General features: G+C 30.0%; 1 pseudogene across 1 annotated transcript; it reads right to left on the reverse strand.

Moving 5' to 3' along the window:
* Positions 1 to 945: 945 nt before the first annotated feature.
* Positions 946 to 12,405, reverse strand: LOC145973664 (cytochrome P450 4C1-like; annotated as a pseudogene). Its single transcript, XR_014439531.1, has 13 exons — positions 12,301 to 12,405; positions 11,019 to 11,319; positions 8,551 to 8,660; positions 8,229 to 8,319; positions 6,460 to 6,645; positions 5,277 to 5,370; positions 4,639 to 4,741; positions 4,371 to 4,476; positions 4,021 to 4,127; positions 3,873 to 3,941; positions 2,186 to 2,354; positions 1,824 to 2,003; positions 946 to 1,761 (listed from the first exon to the last, which is right to left on the reverse strand). The product of XR_014439531.1 is annotated as a cytochrome P450 4C1-like (transcript).
* Positions 12,406 to 20,702: the final 8,297 nt, after the last annotated feature.

A 20,702-nucleotide genomic window follows, 5' to 3' on the forward strand; every position in this document is an offset into this window, starting at 1 on the left:
TCGATAAAGATCTTTGCTAAATATATACTGAGCAAGGAATTAATTGCATAATTTAAAAAAATAATATAATTGCATAGTAAAATTAATTATAATTGAGATTTTCTATTTTTAATTATTACTATTATAATGTTGATAATAATAATCTTGTGCCTAGTAATAAAAACTTTAACTTTATAGTTGACGCTGAAAATAACTATATTTATGATAATTACAACTATTTTTTTAATCCTTTCTAAAAAAGGCATATTATGTCGAAAATCTCGAAGTATATCGTTGCTTCTTTTTTACGGTGCTGATATGTGCACTGCGAATTGCTTCGCTTATGTTATTTGCAGTTGTCAAATCAGTTATCAGTTTTGACAGTTGTGTAAAATAAAATAAAATTATCATTAAAAATGTATAATCCCATACAACATCGAAAGATTCCAAAAACGTTACAAAGACCTATCATTGAAACATTGTAATATTGCATAGAAGATGCGAAATGTTACTGCAACATTACACTGCAAGCTTGCATAAACGTTGAAATGCCCGCTCTTAGAAATATTACAATGTAAGATTATAGTAATATTACGGTGCAACGTATAATATTAAAACGCGTTTTGCTACAAGTGCGGAACGCTTTAAATTTAATAAATAAATTTTGAAAAAATAAAAAGATGTGCTTAAGATGGATAAGAAAGACGCCTTTAATAAATGTCTATTAATTTTATTAATTAGTGTTTATTATTAAGTATTTCTTATTAAATACTTATCTTGATCATATATATACAATTATCTTACATACATTCGACAAAAAAAATATCTAATTTGCAATTAACAATTACATTTTTCTTTTTCGAAACAATTGTGTCTTTTTTACACCAATTGATTCCTCTCACTATTTTGTAAATAAAAGTAAGGTAAGATAATCGAAAAATGAATATTTTACTAGATATTTCATGGTTTATGTAAAAATTAAGAAATTATTTCAAGCCTAATTCGAAAAGTACTCGATGAAAAAATACTTTATTATAGTGTTTTGAAAAGCTCTCGTGGTAAGTTACAAGAGCTTTTTTTGGGAAGAGATTGCCCTGGTACCCTGTATATATACAGGGTACCTCAGTTATCATGTGTCAGAGAAAAACCATAAATAGATCTCGTTAAACTGAACTAAAAAATCCTATACCATTTTACAAACACCACGTAAAATTTCAAGATATTAATTAAAGAAGATCGGCTAATAAGCGCGTGATCGGCGTGATTAAGTAGTCGGCCATTTCAGCGAGGATCGCGCGGAGTGTTCGGATCGTATTTTTACGACATTTCCACGCGATTTTATAAGAAATTTTAATCACTTTCTAGTCAAATAATTATTTTTTAAATGAGAACCATATTGATTTTTAAATATTAAAAATTATCTATATTTTTGTTAACAAACAATATCCATCTCCATATTTTTAAATACAATGTTCATATACAATGTGTATTTTGTTTATAAATGCATATATGTATATAATATTAATGTATAACGATATAATATAATAATATGTATAACGATTTTCTTGCAATTTGCACATCTTACACTCATGTAGTATTTGTGTTAGTTTTAAACGGCTATTTGCATTTGATGGGGATGAATTTCATATGAACCGGATGAAAAGGACGAAGTATTATATCGGCCTTCAATTGAATATCCTTTAAATACTCAATGGGCTCCAAATAAAAATTGTGCAAAGGAGCTATCATAGCCTTTAATTCCAACATAACCGAATCGTTGACCTAATAATACATTATACAAAAATTATCAGCATGAAGAGAAATGAAAATCACGACCAATTCACCTATGCAATTTCTTGGTCCTGCGCTGAATGGCAGGTAGGAATAAGGATGACGATTCTGCATCTTCTTGGGCAAGTATCTATCTGGATCAAATACTTCTGGATTTGGCCAAAAATTAGGATCTCTGTGAACTCCATAAATATTAAGATGTAAGATTGTTCCAGCAGGTACGACATATGAATCTAAAAAGTATTATAAAATTTCAAAATTTATAAAAATAAGATTTTTTTGAGAAAAATAATATGTACATAATATTGTATTTTTAAAATGTAATATAATATGTATATTAAATTTTACGTTCTATAATTTATACTTCGTGTTATGTGACATATTCATAAACATATCAAATAAAGTGATTAATTACGTAGTTTTACATCTTCCGCAGTATCTCGTAATACTAAAAACACGCTGGGATACAAACGTAGCGCTTCTCTTAAACATCTGTCTAAATATGATAAATTTTGCAATGATTTCATGGTAAGTTTCCCTCCGTTCTCTTGCATCATAGTATTAACTTCAACCCTCACACGTTCCTATATCATCGATAATAATTAAAATATATTTTTCAATTTTTTTTATATGCATAAATATAAATAAATTCATAATAAATCAAAACATATTTGTTCATATTTGTCTTGAGAAGTTTTAATTCTTTCGGAATTTTCTCAATTTTTACATAAACCATAAAATATTTAGTAAAATATTCATTTTTCGTATATCTTACTTCAATACTTTTATGTACAAAATAATGAGAGGAATCAATTGATGTAATAAAAATACATAATTGTTTCGAAAAAAAATATGTAATTGTTAATTGCAAATTACATATTTTTTCTTAATATCTCGAAATTTTACGTAGTTTTTGCAAAATGATAAAAGACTTTTTAATTCAGTTTAACGAGATCTACTTATGGTTTTTTTTTGGGTATATATACGCTTGACACCCTGTATATAATACAGGGTAGGGCAAAAGTTCCGGAACGGCTAAATATCTCAGAAAATATTAATTTTTTGAAAAAATAGTTTAGACAGAAAAGAATGGCTTAACAAAATCTATTAGCTGATGGTATTTATTTGATCTTGGGATGCCCTCGAAAAGCGCGGTCAAGGTCACCATAAAAATCTTAAATGACAACCCATATTTTTTATTATATTCTCTTATAGCTGAGGTCGAGAGCTTTCCAAAACACTATAATTAAATATTTTTTCATCAAGTACTTTCCGAGTTATAAGACTTGAAATAATTTCTCAATTTTACATAAACCATAAAATATCTAGTAAAATATTCATTTTTCGACTATCTTACCTTAATACTTTTATACACAAAATAATGAGAGGAATCAATTGGTTTAAAGAAAACACATAGTTGTTTCTAAGAAAAAATATGTAATTGTTAATTGCAATTTACACATTTTTTCTCAAAAACAACTATGTGTTTTCTTTACATCAATCGATTCCTCTCATTATTTTGTACATAAAAGTATTAAGGTAAGATAAACGAAAAAAAAATATCTTGCTAGATATTTTATGATTTATGTAAAATTAAGAAATGATTTCAAGCCTCATAACTCGAAAAGTACTCAATAAAAAAATACTTTATTATAGTGTTTTGGAAAGCTCTTGAGATAAACTACAAGAATATGCAATAAAAAGTAGGGAGTCCCGTTTAAGAAATTGAAAGTGACCTTTACGTGTCCTTCAAACGACTTTCCAAGGTCAAATTAATGACACCATCTTATAGCCCCTTTCAAACCATACAACTTTTGTCTGAGGCATTTTCCGCTATCGCCCTTACCTGAGGAGATATTCCCGTGGACGTATTAAAATGGCCCACCCTATATATATATATATATAATGTTTACTTTATTACTATTAGCTGAACACAAAGATGTCCAGGTATACCTCAATATCTTATGACATAATATTTAAATTGCGCTTTTTATTCAAAGTAGTACAAATATCAAGTACTTGTTTACAGTGTATTATATTTAAATATTAAATATTTAAATATTAAATATTTAAATATTATGTCATAAGATATTGAGGTATACCTGGACATCTTTGTGTTCAGCTAATAATAATAAAGCAAACATTATACCCGCTGCTGTAGTATCATGACCCTATAATCAGATCGTCATATTGTTATATGTGCTTAGATAATATGTACAAAAAATTAAAAAAAATATTACATATACATACTTCAAACATGAAAGTATCGACTTCCTCTCTTATGTCCAAATCAGTTAAAGAACTTTCTCGAGATGCCGCTATTAAAAGGTCTAACATGGCTAGTCGGTTTTTTTTAACTAGAAATAAACAATTAGCGATTACCTCATTTTTGCGTTCATTGCGCTTTAATTATATAACATTGTTCTAGTTTAAAATTTAAACTTTCTTACAAATAGTAATAATTTATTCTTATAGCGAACATGTATTGCATCATTTCGTATGTAATTATACATATATTTAGTGTAAATAGAGCAAGTATAATTTATAATTTTAGATTGCAAAGTCGAATTTAAGTTGAGAAACTCTGATTTCTTACATACTTCCAAATACTTCAATATCTTCTGCCTCCATCTCTTTATCACCTTCAAGATTCTTTAAGAATCGATTACCTGTGCGTTCATGATAAAGTTTTCTTTCCGCGATGACCTATACACGAGTACGATATTTAATTTTTGTATTAAATAGCAATGGCATATTGTATTACATTATAAATATTAATAATGTAATATGTTATTAATATTACAAGATTTATTGTAATTTTTAAAAATGCTCGAAGGATTTAAGGAGATAACATGATTTATAACATACTTTTTCTGTAAATCCATGCAATATCTTCAAGATCTTTGTTTGTTTTCTTCCTTGTGGCGATAATGAGAATAATAAATCACTAAGAAACCAAGGCTTTAATGCTCTAAAACAAAATTCATTAAGTTATATAATTTCAATAATAATGTTATTTTGTAAAAGCATTATTTAAAGCTATCATGAAGTAATAGAGTAATCTTAACTCTAAAGAATCACAGATTATAGAAAATATATAAAAAATTTAAAACTATATGTGTGATGAAAAAGTTATACAGAGAGAGAAAACCTTCTAAAAACATTGTATTTTTGTTTTAGCTAAATATTTTTTTATCAAATCTAATATTTTTTAATCTACAAATTTTTCCCATACAATTCATATTTTTTAAATTTTTCAATAGTTTCAAGATTGAAAGCAATTTAATTAAAACATTTAATAGAGCATGTACAATACATGTTAATTGCTAATTGCGGACTTAAACAAATCGATATTTAACATTGATATAAACACTAGTTGTTCATATGACTGTTTAATAATCAATCTATTTTTCAAAATGTATAGCTATAACATTATAATAATTTAAGGGAGACATGTCACAGACATGTCACACAGTTAATTATTATACTCTCATATATTGAATTACCTATAAATTATCATTTCGATTATTTCGTAAATTGCATTTCGATACTGTTGTTGAAACTCGCCGAGTTTTTGCAAAGAGACGCCCATGGCAGTTTCTAAAATTTATTTATTATTATAGAAAGTGTTCCAGAATTCGTGGACATAAAATGCACAATATGATTGTCTATGCCAGAAGAAACAACGTTTTCCTTCCTAAAGTTATAAAGGAATAAGCATATTGAAGAACATCTCAATTTCTTTGACCTTTGCATATACATCGATTATAATTGAGAATCTGGTTTTGTCTGGAAAATTACAAACCTATGTGGAAGCGTACAATAATAGACTTTGTTTCGCACTGACTCAGGGATGGTGTGGGGTGGACCTCGCTTCACGTAGAAAGTTGCAAAGCTATGTGAAATCATACAATAATAGATCTCTTGTACAGTTCCACATAGATTTGATTTCATATAGGTTTGCAACTTTCCACGTGAAGCGAGGTCCACCCCACACCACCCCTGAGTCAGTGCGAAGCGAGGTCTATTATTGTACGCTTCCACATAGGTTTGCAACTTTCCACACTAAACGAGGTCCACTCCATACCACTTCTGAATAATTTAATATTTATTAATAACTATTTCTTATTTTTAAAAACGCAAAATAAATAATTAAATAACCGCGTATATGTCAAAAAAACATTCCATTAAGTGCACAAGATGTTTAAAGATTACGTGAAATTCGTGTCTTTTTTGTTTATAATTTTTTAATAAACAACGAACGACGCCTAAAATCTTTTGGATGTTACTCAGGGCAATGATCTTAATAATATATGTCAAAGTCAAATCATTTGGGGCTGGCTATGTAAAGATAATGTAAATATTTACCCAGATTTTATAAGAACTATGCATGATATTTTTCAATATCGCTATTTTGAATATAATTTATTTAATAAGAGAACAACTTCTAATTGATATCACTGAAACAATGATTGAAAATAAAATAAATAGATTAGATAACATGTGAATAATTTTGATTCTGTTTTTAAAAAAATTAAAAAATAAACATAAAATAGCGTACAGCCTCAAGCACCATGCGCACCGTACAATGTTGGCAAATAAGTCAGGTTTTTCGTGCACGTGCAGTGAACACGGCCTCAATAACGTATTTAATGTAGATAAAAAGATGAATTATTTATAGAATATTACCGCATGTCGCATTTAACGTATATTCACTAATAAATGGTAATAAATCCTTTACAACTGTGCCTCCGACATCCTTTAAAGATTTTGTCATGCAATTACTTTCATTGATCAAGATATCGACGAACTGATTCAATATATTAAAATGGAATGCAGGTGTTAATATCTTTCGCCGTGCTTGCCATTTAACGCCTAAAACAAAAACAAGATAACGCAAAATTATACAATAAAATACAAATAATAGAATAAGATTTATAAATGTTATACTGTCTCTCTTAGTTTAATGTTTATTGCCCAATCTTAAATAACAATATTATTCTACATTTATTTCTTTTTATGTCGCAAAAAATTCTTTTATAATCCTTTAAATATATCTTTTCATGAAATTTCTACGATAAATGTTGAAAGTATTAACTTGAATTTAATTATAATTTTGTAATTAAATCTTTTATAGATTGGTAAATAAAAAATATACTAAAATTTATTAAAAAGTCTGTTACGTAATGATGTTTGATTTAAAATTGAGAATTTAATGAAGTATTCCAGTCTTGAATTTTTTTGTATGCTATTTTTACGAATTTGTTTAAAGAAAAGTATAAATTTTTTGAAGATATGGTTTTTTCCCAAATATTTATACATACTTGAAGTATGTTTCAAAATTTTTTCACTAAAAAATAATGTTAAATAAGTGCGATATATAAAATTGAATAAGATCATGAAAAAAGAATTGATCCATAGCTGTCATGATTCCGGCTGTTTTTCTTATCTGAAACAAAAAACCAAAGAGATTCTTAATTACTATGAGTTTGGCTATAGCAAGTACCAAAATAAAAGAAAAATATTGAAAAAATGACGTTATTTAGAAAATTAAATTTCGATTTTTCATTTTTTCACCATTAAAGAGCTGTAAAAATAAAAAAAAATATTCCGATTTGATTTTGGTTGGAGCTATAGCTACACATATGCTGAAGATGTACATATGCATAAGTTCGGCTTAATTGATCAACTGGTTTTTGAAATATCATGAGAGCCAAAAAGAAAAACATGATTTCGAGAAAAACACGTTTAAAGTTTTTCGTACTGAATATAGAGTACTTACATAGATATAATTTACGATCAATCAGTTAGTGCAGGGCCATAGAGGGGACCTTCTTTCTGCTCATAGAAGTCCTGCTGAGCTGTTCTTTCTTCCCTGCGATTTATGTTCTCGTCTTTAACGAAGTCAGTTGGATGCCGTTCCGAGCATGTGATATGAGCTTTATTCCAAGAATTTGAGTACATTTCCGCTTGCTGTGACCAATAGTCTCACTCTCATTACGTTCATAACTTTCAAAATTGGTATAAATTCTTCATTGAAGGTAATAACTGCCAGAAAAGTTGCTACTTCAATCATCTTTGCCCCGGAATGAAGATGTTTTGAGGCAAAAGTCCAAATCAATAAATTCAAAAAATTTTCGTTGCTATTTTATGTTTCTGCTCCTAAACAACGTTCAAGCAGTTCATTAGCTGAACTTAACCGAAATATAAATGACTAAATGCTCTATTGTGCGCCGCGCGGCTCGAGTGCCGAGATCGCTCCATACCAGGTGCTATAACTTTATCAATTTTGTGAATCGGACTAAATCTTCTTACAGGCATATTTTCCATACCAAATATTTGCAAAATAGGAAAAAAAAATCAATTTTTCCGCTAGACTAGAATATTCCCTTAATACACGATAACAAACTGTAATAAAAAAATTTGTACGTTTTTATATGCTAATATTATTATGGTACCTGTACTGGTGAGGAGACCTGTGCCGAACCAGGGATGTAATACATTATACGCACGACTTTTATCGATGTGCTTAGTGCTGCTTAGTATCTTCTAAAATCACCGGAAACATCTATTTAGTAGCATTCAATCTCAAATGCACAAATAATTTATTAATTGTATCTCATATTTTAATCTAATCTGTATGGAGTTCTGTATCGATCTTTTTATTCTTTGAAGAAATATTTTTATCAGCAAAAATCTTGTGAAATAGTAGATCTTGTAAATCTATCTAAATTGTAATATCTATAGAGAATTAAATCTTTTCAGAAATTTTTTTATTACTTCCAGATCATCTGAATGACGGATAGACACAATAAATTCGATCAATCCCCATAGTTTGAAAATAGGATAATATTTGTCAGATACTGTACACAATAACTTCCATTGTTCCACTGAAAAATATATTATAAATATTGATATAAAAATTAAATAAAATTGAAAATTGGTTCGAATAATGATAATTAAAGATTAAATCAAAATTGGCAAATTAGTGCAAAATTGGCAAATTAATTTGCAAATACAGTGCAATAGTTGGAGCGCAAGGAAGAAACAATACTTCCTTCTTTCTGATTATCCTTCGTATATTTCAAATTAAATATAATTACATTGAGAAAAGCGAACGTTTCGGATGATCTTTTGATCCCTCTTCGGTGCAACTTTAATAATATATGTTACAAAGTGTTATACGTTGACGCATCAAATTATAAAAATATCTGTCTTCGATAGATAACGTTAGATTAACGTAGCGTAGATATACGTGTTACAATATATTGTTGTCAATTGTAGTGTTAATTAACTGTTTAACTATACCATTATGTATCTTTCAAGTTGGCTTAAGATTCGATGATGAAATGTATAAATATGTCTTCGGTTGTTAGGAAGTAAACATAGACTCAACCGAGAACAAACTCGGTTGACTTGATAATAACAAATGTATAAATATGTGAACCATCATCTCATATTTTCGATAAATTATCGATTATCGTCGCAAATGCGTGATGCAAGTCCTCTATATCACTCTGCAAATTCAAGCTATTTTTTGTCGCCTGATAAACAGTATTTCAGAGACGAGTCTTTTGTCAAATTAGGACTCTCTGTCCAAAATTTCAAGTTCTTCCCAATTAAAATCATGACCAAATTTGAGTCTATGATTGGTTATGACTGAAAATTGCGAAGTATTACTCTGGATATGGTTTCGGTGCTCTGAAATTCGTTTTCTTAATTGTCTCCTAATCTAACCGACATATGACGCTTCGCAATCATTGCATGAGACTTTACATATTGCTGCATGAATCTTTTGGCATTATGTTTTTATGGACTCTGACAAAACTACGAAATTTAGCTAGGTCAAAATAAAGTAATCTCGTCATGATCGCGAAGAATTCGTTTAAATTGTTCCGAAAATCATTGTTGATATGTAAGGTATTGTGAAATATGAGGATTTTTTTAAGGGACGGTCCTCTCATTAGGCTCTAAATTTGTTTGATTTTTGGCCAATAGCAACCTTAGACGTTTTCATATTACATTGAAAACCAGAGGGTAACCATTGTTCAAGAGAATGCTGATTATCAGCTTTTTTTTGATAAAATCTTGGATGTGACAATAAAAAGGCACGATCCACCAATCCCACAATTGTTCCTTTCTTATAGCATAGTGGATGATTCCATTTATAATTTAGATATCTCCCAGAAAAAGTAGGTTTATGATATCAAATTCAATTAAATTATTCACGATTATCATAACTTCAAGGAAATTAAGTTTATTATCGATTCCCTCCTCCATTGCGAACTGAAATCTCAGATGAATAGAGTTGAAGATATCCAAGAGCTCATTGAACATGGAAGAGGGAATCGTCAAAACTATAAATCATCCACATACCTGTAATAAAATGACAAATTGAAAGGAATATGCTAGTTCTAACTGCTCATCATTGAATCTCAAATCAACATGAGAGATACACAACGATATCATTATCAATTTGTAAAAAGCGCAGAATTTGATAAGTCATGTTTCTGACTAGTAATTAAAATATAAAGAGTTAATTTACGTATATTTCATATATTATGTATGTTACGTAATATTTCTTTGTATTCATATTTTTACTTATTAGATTTATTGGGATTTAACACATTGGCACATTACAATACAATAATTTGAAGAATTATTTAAAACAGATATCTGCTTGATACAATTTAACGTGCTTGCCAGATATCTGAGAGATACAATCTAAAGTCTATGCGTTCTACTAATCTACGCGTCAAGGAAAGATATTTTTATAATTTGATGCGTTATTGTATAACACTTTGTAACGCATATTATTAACGACGTGCTGAAGAATGATCAAAAGATCATCCGAAACGTTCATTTTTGTTAACATAATTATATTTAATTTGAAATATACGAGTAATCAGAAGGAAGGAAGTGTTGTTTCTCTGTTGCGTTCCACCTACTGTGCTGTATCTCTGATTTGCCAATTTTGATTTAATTTTTAATTATCGAGTCAAAAATTTCAGTGCGATTAATTTTATTATTATTTTCAATATTAACGCATCTTTATCTTGAAAACAAACAAATAATAAATTTAATTACAAATGGATATTGCAAAGAGAAGTGCTCAGATATGTAATCTGCATGTAATAATCACTTTAATTCTCTAAAGGATTTATGAATTTAATATTTTTGCTTGTATGTATGCATTTGTATGAGTCATTTGTCAATTAACGTAAATAGAATAAAAATTTTGTACTTGCCTGTTGAAACTTGGACTAGAAATACATGACCAAAAATCGGAACGCTCGGAGGTCCCGGTATAAGATGAAGAAGTCATCCTCTTCTTCCATAATGTACGTAATAATAATGTATCAAAAAAATAAACATGAATAATAACAATATATTGATAAACATTGATTCTTAATGTTGATATTCTTAACTGTCAAATTAAGTTTCTTCTGTTTATTGTTTCTTTGATTCTTGAATCACACGTGTCACAAAATAAATGGTATTAATTCTCCGATAAAATTGATAATTATCTTGCTATTCTAAATGTTAATCCTAAATAGAAAGAGACATAAAGAGAGAGGGAGTAATAAAAAGATCACTGAAATGCGTTAATTATATATTTTTTTATAGTTAACTTATATAATTAATTTCTATAGTTAACTTTTATTTATGATTAACTTTAAAGATTCATGAAAAAATATGATAAATTTGTTTATTGTAAAGGAAAAAAAATATTATTTATGTAATAAAAAATGTATGAATCTCCAATAAAGATATTTTTAATTTTTCGACCATTACTTGCAATTGCTTTCTATTGCAAAAGATAACATTTCGTGAGAATTTATTGCAAAATCATTAATTAGGTCATTTATTATTCCTTATCAATTCTTATGTCAATTCTTTTCGCAAATATTTAACATATAAATTATTTCTAGCATTAACATTTTAGTTATAATTTTAAATTTAGTCTATAACTGTATAAATGTATAAAATTCTTGAGCGATTACATCACAATGTCCACTTAAAATTCACTTCTGTGCAAATCTTTGTTCGAAAGTATCTTAGATCTATAAATATACTTTTATTGTTTTGTAAACGTACAGAGTTTTTTTGTAATAAACCAAAATTATTTAATTAAGCATTCGCAAATTGTGTCATAAACAAAGAATTATTTTATTAATTTTTATTTGATGTTTATCAAAATTATTATTCTGTTATATTGTGTTTTCATATAATATACAAATTGTATAATTATCGTGATTTCTTATAAGTGTTTGTTCTTTTGTTTTGTTGTATATCTAATTGTTAATATTTTTATAATATTTCTAATTGTTAATATTTTTATAATATTTCTGTTATAACATATATTTAATAAAATTATAATTTAAAAAATCATATAAAATCAATTAAAACTACCAGCTTGTGATATTTGAAGAAATTTATGTTAAAATAATGCCCTTAAAATACTTATAGAATTATTAATCATTGTTGGGATTTTGCAATAATATTATAAAGTTTTATTTTATATATTACCTGATAGAGCTTTTCTAATACGACGATCAACTGAAACACTCGAATGTTTACAATGCAATTGTAAATCTCTCCAAGCAGATACACATGTCAGTAAAACAAATCTTCACGAACTGATAATGTAAATCTGAGACCTATACTTATAGCCGTTCAGCAGCTCAAGAGCGTATTAATAATCAGAATTTTATGTCTTGAGATACGGACGGTTGAATAATTCCACTTTGATTAATGACATATATATATACACACGCACATATATATTTATCTGAGAAATAAAAATGATTGTAAAATCATTTAAAAATCTGAACCGAGATTTGAAGTAGCGAGTTTTTGATTAAGATGAATTTTCTTTTTTAATCGAGATATCGATATTAACGGCATATAAGGAAAAATTTTACTTTTTTTATCAATTTTTGTGGAAAAAAATGTATATGGTCAAACTTTTATCAATTCGATAGCTCAATAAATAAAAAAGACTCTCATTAAGCGATTTAGTAACTTATTGCCTCTAATTATTTTTAGGAAAGTCCACAAACGACGATCGTTGCTATTCTTGAATTATTTTAATTGTAATAAACGCACTTATTATTCTCAGATCAGATGGTCTATTTCGAGAGAGATGATATATATACAGAATGTTCTAAAAAGGTATGTCAAAAATTTAAGGAGATATTCCTCACACCTGAAGGATGAAAAAATGTTATATGGACATATGTAGGTGCGGAAATGCTTATTTCAGGAGTTATGTTGAAAGTACTGTTAGCTGTATTACTTACACAAGGAAAAATTTAGGATTAATTATTGTAGACGACAATCGTTTAATTAGGCTTATTTAAATTTGGTTTTAATGTGACCTTGAGTATGTTACAATAAATGTTGAAAATGTTCATCATTTTCCTGAATACAAGCAGTGACACGTCGACGCATCGATTCACGGACACGTTCAAAAATGCCTGGCGTACAGCGGATCGTCTCGCAACCTGCAGTGATACGGTCATGAAGATCTTGAATATCACGCACTGGTGGCATTTTTAAACGTGTCAGCAACGTTGAAATGCCTGCCCAAGATTTTCTAATATGCATAATAATATATAGTATATAATATGCAGAGATCTTAATTTGTTAGAGTTTGTAATGCTTAGTTTGCAAAATATTGCAATTCTGCATCTACATTTTTATATCGTTAATTTAATGAATCGATTAATGTCATTAAAAAAAGTTGACATTGAACAGTTGACACGAACAGGAACACGATAATAAAACAAAGTGTAAAGTCCATGCTATGAATATTATTTTGCAGCAGAATGTTTCTAAAATATTTATTTTTATTGTTTCAATCTGCTTTTCCTTTTGCGAAAATAATTGTAACTTTTGAAAATTGCATTCCAAATCTTGTTACAACGAGGAAAAGAAACTTAATATCACATATACATATATATATATATATGTGTGTGTGTGTGTGTGTGTGTGTGTGTGTGTGCGCGTGTGTGTGTGTGTTTAAATAAATTTGTTTAAATTTAAATTAAACATTACAACAATACCGATCTATTCTTAGTCAAATTTCACTCCTTAACCTTTAACCTTTAATCTTCAATGTATAGTCTGATAGACTTAATGAATATGGCGTCACTATAAACATTGCGATTTTAACAAACGCGTCGTTATCGCGACAAGAGCTTTTTATTTTTAACAGAAATTTTCGATCATTATTCTTCAAATTATTTCAAAAATATTTCGAAGTAAAAATGTATACGCGATATGACATGTATACCGCCACAATTAATATCACCGAAAATGATGAAGATTTAGAAAAATATAACAATCGATAGATTTTTACGATAAATGCCGATACTGCGCAAACCATCATATCGAATCTTCGATCATTTTTGGCGATTCGTAGCTGATTCAAAGCGGAGTGATTGCAATATAGTCATATTTATCGTTATGATATTAGAAAAAATGTTAGAGTTTGAAAGGAAAGACATTTACATATTATGCAAGAAAACTTTTATTCATATTTAATAAACGAATATATTTGATCATTTTTCGCATGATGTTGACAATGTGCGATTTCTAGACAAAGTGTACAGTATGATTACGAATCGTTACTATTTCAGTAAGTTTTCCTACAAACAATACAATAATTATTTTGAGAACATTTCATCGATACGAAAGAAAAACATAATCTATGATAATAAATTAAAAGATCGATAAAAAAATATAATATTCAAGATATTTAACACCAATCTATTTGCTATGTCAACGCGAAGACACTGTTTTCTGAAAATGGGATATTCCCGTAGCCATTTTATATTCCTTGTTTTCACGTTTGCAGTTTGCTATGACAAATTAAAATTTTGCTCTTTAGAATTGATAAGTAAATCTAATTATCTTTTCTTGATGTGATGTAATATATTCGTCTTTTATTAAAAACTAACTAATAAGAATATTTTGTACCATGATTATATATTTTGTTTATTTTCTTTATTGCTTATTCTTTCTCTCTATTTATCAATGCATCGGCTAACCAATATTGATTTGTTTCATCGTTGAAGACAAATTCGCACTTTTTATCTTGGTAAATTGTTTTGAAATTGCGATTCAAATCATCGCGAAGGTAGGGATACATGGCTAGTTTAGGAATTCCGTAATCTAGAAGTATAAACGTATCAGCATTATTAACCACTTCGATACCTTCAGGATAATACAGATCCCATTTATCAGTAGGAGATTCCTCCGCTTGTCTATCCCATGTCAGCTTGCGATTTTTACAATCCCATTTTAAATGATATATGAATACATTGTTTTCGCCCTGTGCCCATAAATGCTCCTTTTCAACGAAGAAAATCACATCGTTATCCGTGTGTCGATATATACGTATCCATATATCTATAGTATGATTATTGTAATCGCAAAGTATATATTCGTCTACGCTAAAATGACCGCGTTCGCTATTCTCGTTATGAGTATAACGCATTTCGGGACAATTGTAAAAATGTCGCATGATTCCGATGTTGCCATACGAAAACACGAAACCCACCTTCAAAAGTGGTTTAGGTTTGTTAGGTTTTGTAAGAAATGTCATAGTTGTACCAGTATAACTTGGAATTTTACAACGTTCTTTTACAGGTTTATCTGGATTTTCCTCTGCGTACTTTTCATAAAAGAACCCGACATCCGGAAATTTAGGTTCGTATTCTTGTTTAGCAAAGTGAACATTTCTATATTGCACTCAATATTGGGCCATATCGTAATTCGTAAGATCCGATTCATAATATGCTATCCACAAATTTTGTCCACGAACAGCAAACGAGTAATCATCACCGTACATACGAATGAACAAACATGTGGGAATGATCTCTATACCGAGCTTACTACCATTGAATGAGAATGATTTTAACGTATCACTTCGACTGTAAAAGCCAACCGGTCCATAAGGAATCGTCGGATGAGCTAGAATTTTCTGACATTTCTCCCATTTTGGTAAGAACTCCTGCGGCATATTATTGTCGAAAAAGAAGAGTGGCGAACTCAACTGTACTATCTCGCTCAAATATCCATAAGCCAAACAATTATGATGTGTGATATATGTATAATCGAGATACAATCCTGTTTCCTTGTATTTTTTGACTGGCTGCAATTTTACATAATCAATAACATATTTGTAGTCTGGAGATTGAGAGGCATCTTCAACATCCCCTTTATAATAATGCGCCACTATCCATGGCAGTGCCATATATACGCTGTTAGCCTCCCAGCGATTTTGACCGAGTGAATTCTTTGGTGTCACAATGATACACAGTATCACATCAATCGCTATCTTTCGTCCCTTTTCTCCGGCTATCAACATATAATAGAAGAGCATCAAAGTCGAAGTGATAGAGAATTGATACCAATTCCCACCCCACGGAAACGTACACTTATATTTGCCATGCATCGCCTTCTGATATCGCGGCACAAAATCGTCCATGACATCGAGACATTTCTTACGACGTGTCTCGTCGTTCTCCTCGCGAAGGTAGAAAGATGCGCAATGAATCAACCAATTGCACATATCTCCCAATTCCACGTTATCACGGTTCCATTCCGTATATATTCCCGTATCAGCACCACCGATAGTATATTTATCCAAATTCTCAGGTTCCTCAGATGTTGTCTTCAACGACTTCTTCATACGCTCTTCACTAAATCGTTCTTCTTGCAATCGTACAGGTGGATTTTTAATCTTGTACTTATCGTTAAAACTGTAATAACGATTCGTGTCATAAAATTTAATGGAATCTTTGATACATATCACTTGAAATACCGATCGAGCAATATCACACTTATGCAAATAAGCAAATATACAGCTGATCTAGTCTTTCTCGATCAACTTGTTATTTATATACGCAACAATGAAGTTGACTTAAGAAAACCCTGATAATCCGCGAGTTCAGAATCTGTTGATCATCACCACCACTATTTCGTTGTCCCGAAATTTTATTATATTCAGTTAAGTACCGATATTGATTATACTGCTATTAAATAAATACTCAACTTATACAGTATTAAACTCAGTGGAATATTAAATATATCATCTCAGGATAAAATGGCAATATAATTTTATATCATCATTGATATAAAACATTTAGTAAATATCCATTTTCGCGAAAAATTTAAGGTATCATTCACGATATCTTGCACAAGAAACTCGTCAAAAAGCATTATATACAAAAGTTGTGAAATCAATACTATCGAAATCAACTTGCAAAAACTGTGCCTTTGTCAAAGATTCTCTTTCGTCAATGTTGAATTCACCGTGCAACGATATACCTTCCTGTTTTATTCTCCATTTTCACGGAGTACGAACGACAATCTCGATGATCCAACAATAATTGATAGAAAATTCTTCTTTTTTATTCGTTATCAATCAATACATTCGTAGTCAGGAATTCCTTCCGCAATCTTAAATTGAAAGATCGCAAGATTCTGCAAGTAAGGCAAAATTTTGAAAATCTGATTTTGAATATCATGCTTTAAATTACTTATTATTAGTAATTGGAATAAATATAAAATCTTTATTTTTTATTTTTATTGCTGCAATGCTGTATGGGATATTATCAAATTAAGAAAGTGTTAGTGTTTCGTTCATGAGCAACAACAGTAAGACGCTTTATGTATTTATGCATGATTCGAATAATATGAATATTTTAAATGATTGAAATTTGCATGATATATTTTTCATTCTTTTTTAGCAGAATAAACATTATTATTTTATCATCAAAGTATTTATATATTATGTCATTAAATTTAGATACTTCATTGCAACAGCCTTTAATATGCACTAGTGTAATGTAGTGCGGATAATGCAAATTCATCATTATCCGAATACGTAATTTTTCAACTGATGCATGTACTTGACTCCATTTTATCTTTTTTTAAAAAGATTATATTATTATTATTTTATATAAAAAAAATCATGATATTAAAGATCACTACATTAGTGATTTTCTGCTTTAGCCATGAACAAATGTAGTACTTCAGTGGTGTTACGTCCGATGGACGTCGTGATTCTTTTCTTTCTTTGAAGCTATACAAAAACTATACGATAACCATGTGCGCGGGTAACTCTCGGCGATATCCAAATCAAGGAAACGAAAAATAATAAATGAGTCTAGATTACGCGGACAGCATGTTATTATAAATAGAAAAATTCCACTAAAATAAAGAACTGTAATAAAATCGAACTCGCATATGTTTACAGTTGGGACGTCCGTTAGAACCATTGGAACTCATGTAACAAAGCGATCCTTCTTAAGAATCGCACCAACTATAAACATATGTATATCTAACCCTTGCAGCGGATATCTGAGACCGAGAGACTCGAAGCAAAAAAAAATAAACAAGAAAAGCTAGAGCTAAGGATGGTCAGTCGTTGGAACTTAGGAATTTTAAACAAAATCGGAACCAGAGCTGCAATAAAAATTTTATAGCGCTCCACACGTGGAGCTATGAAAACAGAAACCCTTCAGGGATGCAGAATCTTAAGCGGGCAATCAAAAAAAAGGGGGAAACTAAACAATTCGCCTGGCCACCCTTAAGCGCTAGCCGAAACGCGAAAAGACTCTCGCAAGTCATAAAATCTGTCCGCTAAGCTCCCACTCTCTGCTGGGTAGAGCCACATTTTGGAACCAAAGGGCCAGCCTATTACAATCTTAGAACCGCTTTTCCCTCCAAAATCAGCCTCCTTGTTCTCAAGAAGGAGGCAACCAAAATTATCTCATTCGCCCAAAAGGGATTCCCACTATCCAGAAAAGAGGAGGAGTAATAACTTAAAAATGCAAGCGCAAGGCGCGACGCGACGATTAACACTCCAGTTGACAGTTCAGTACGCTAATTCTTCCGACGAGCAGCAGTGCAGTTGACAGTTCAGTTCACAGTTCCAGTCAAGATTCAGTCATTCAATTTTAAAATTATATAGCCTCGGGGATCCTCTTTTCTTGCATTATGCAATTGAGTTATTAATCTGTTTTATCACAGTGAAAATGATTTTGTTAACATTTAATTGTGCATCGTGTGAATTTTTTGATGAACATCTCCATTACCCAGTTCTTCATGTTATAAACCTCCGACCTCAGCCATTGCAATTTTATCAACGCACTCATTTTTGTGATGCCAACTAGTTGTGAGTAAAATTGAGTAATTTTTATTTTCTCCCTTTCCCATATCTTACTATCTCATATTTTAAAATCTATGTCTGACAAATAATTTCAAACGGTTTAATAACCATTAAATTTTTACTAATTACTATCAATCAATCAATCCTTGTCTCACCTCTTCCTAATCATCTTCCTCATCTCTCCCTGTTCGTCTAGAATCTCCTCAAGGCGGTTCACGAACGATTTCTCGTTCGTCTAGAATCTCCACAAGGCGGTTCACGAACGATTCCCTGTTCGTCTAGAATCTCCTCAAGGCGGTTCACGAACGATTTCTCGTTCGTCTAGAATCTCCACAAGGCGATTCACGAACGATTCCCTGTTCGTCTAGAATCTCCTCAAGGCGGTTCACGAATGATTTCTCGTTCGTCTAGAATCTCCACAAGGCGGCTCACGAACGATTCTCCGTTCACTTGGAATCTCCGCAAGGTGGTTTGCGAACAATTCCTTATTTCTCTTTATTAGCTCTTTCTGATTTATTTAGCGAGAATTTATATTGTTTTCTATCTTTATATCTCGTTTCAGCCCTTCTATATATATATATATATATCTCTTTTCATTTCTATTTTTTCTTTACCCCCTTTTGTTTTCTTTTAATTTCCCATCCTCATATTATTATTATTATTATTATCTTTTTCTTCCTCTTTATATTATTTTCCTTTGAATTATCATTACTTTTGGGAGAAACCGTTGAAATAGATGAATAATTTTCGAACTTAGACTTGGCGAATCTCTTATCTTAATTTCATTATTGTATTTTAATTTAGTCCTGTGTTTCAGCAAATTTAGAAAATTTTAATTCTAACTATAACACATATGCGCAAGCGACGAATTCTATACTTCTTCTAATGAGTAAGCGTTATTCACATTTTTATTACACATTCACTTTTTATTTTGTTTTATTTCTTATATTATATTAATTATATGTATATTGTATTAACCAGTCAGAATTTAATTCTTAACGTAAATTCTTCCCTGTATATTCTGACTGATGACCTCCGAACGATTGTAACACCCGCGAGAATATATACACACACACACAGATACCTACTCACCCATAGCTACAACTGCTAAGATGTATTTTTCTTTCTTTATTTTTGCATAATATATGTATTTTTAATTTAATGTATAATTTAATTATTTAACCCGTTTTCTTCCCTAAATCCTGAGATCGCACTAGGTCCCATCCCGCGTAACAAGGATTAAATTCCTTTATCAAAAAGGGACCATCGAACGAATAGGCTTAAAACGCAGCGTTATAGAGACCTTCGGTCGCTGACCTGTGTCAGGCCCTTCACATTCGTTCGACCCGATCCATACACACGCCCGAATAAAGTGTGTCACGGGGTAAGTAAGTTGCGATCTTCCATACGGCCCATCCATTCCAGGGTCTGGACGTAACAGTGGCTTTTAATATATTGACAAATAAGAGTTAACGGTCCGTATGATAATAACTCAAAATTAATAAAAGGAAAAGGCTTAAGATCGTGGCGTAGGGTGTCGGTACGAAATAACATAATGTAAATTCATGTCTTTTCATTAAACTAGCTTATTAATATATGAGGTTAATTTTGAAAAATTTAAAGATTGACAAAAATAATATATTATAAATATTTGTATATAAAAATCTTCATAAGATAATGTACATTAGAATTTAATTACAAATGATATTAATTTATATAAAATATGATCAGGATCAGAAATGTTTAA

This window comes from Camponotus vicinus, unplaced genomic scaffold (assembly GCF_025532165.1).
Source record: "Camponotus vicinus isolate PSW18456_S1 unplaced genomic scaffold, iyCamVici1.0 SCAF_6, whole genome shotgun sequence".
NCBI classification, from domain to species: Eukaryota; Metazoa; Arthropoda; class Insecta; order Hymenoptera; family Formicidae; genus Camponotus; species Camponotus vicinus.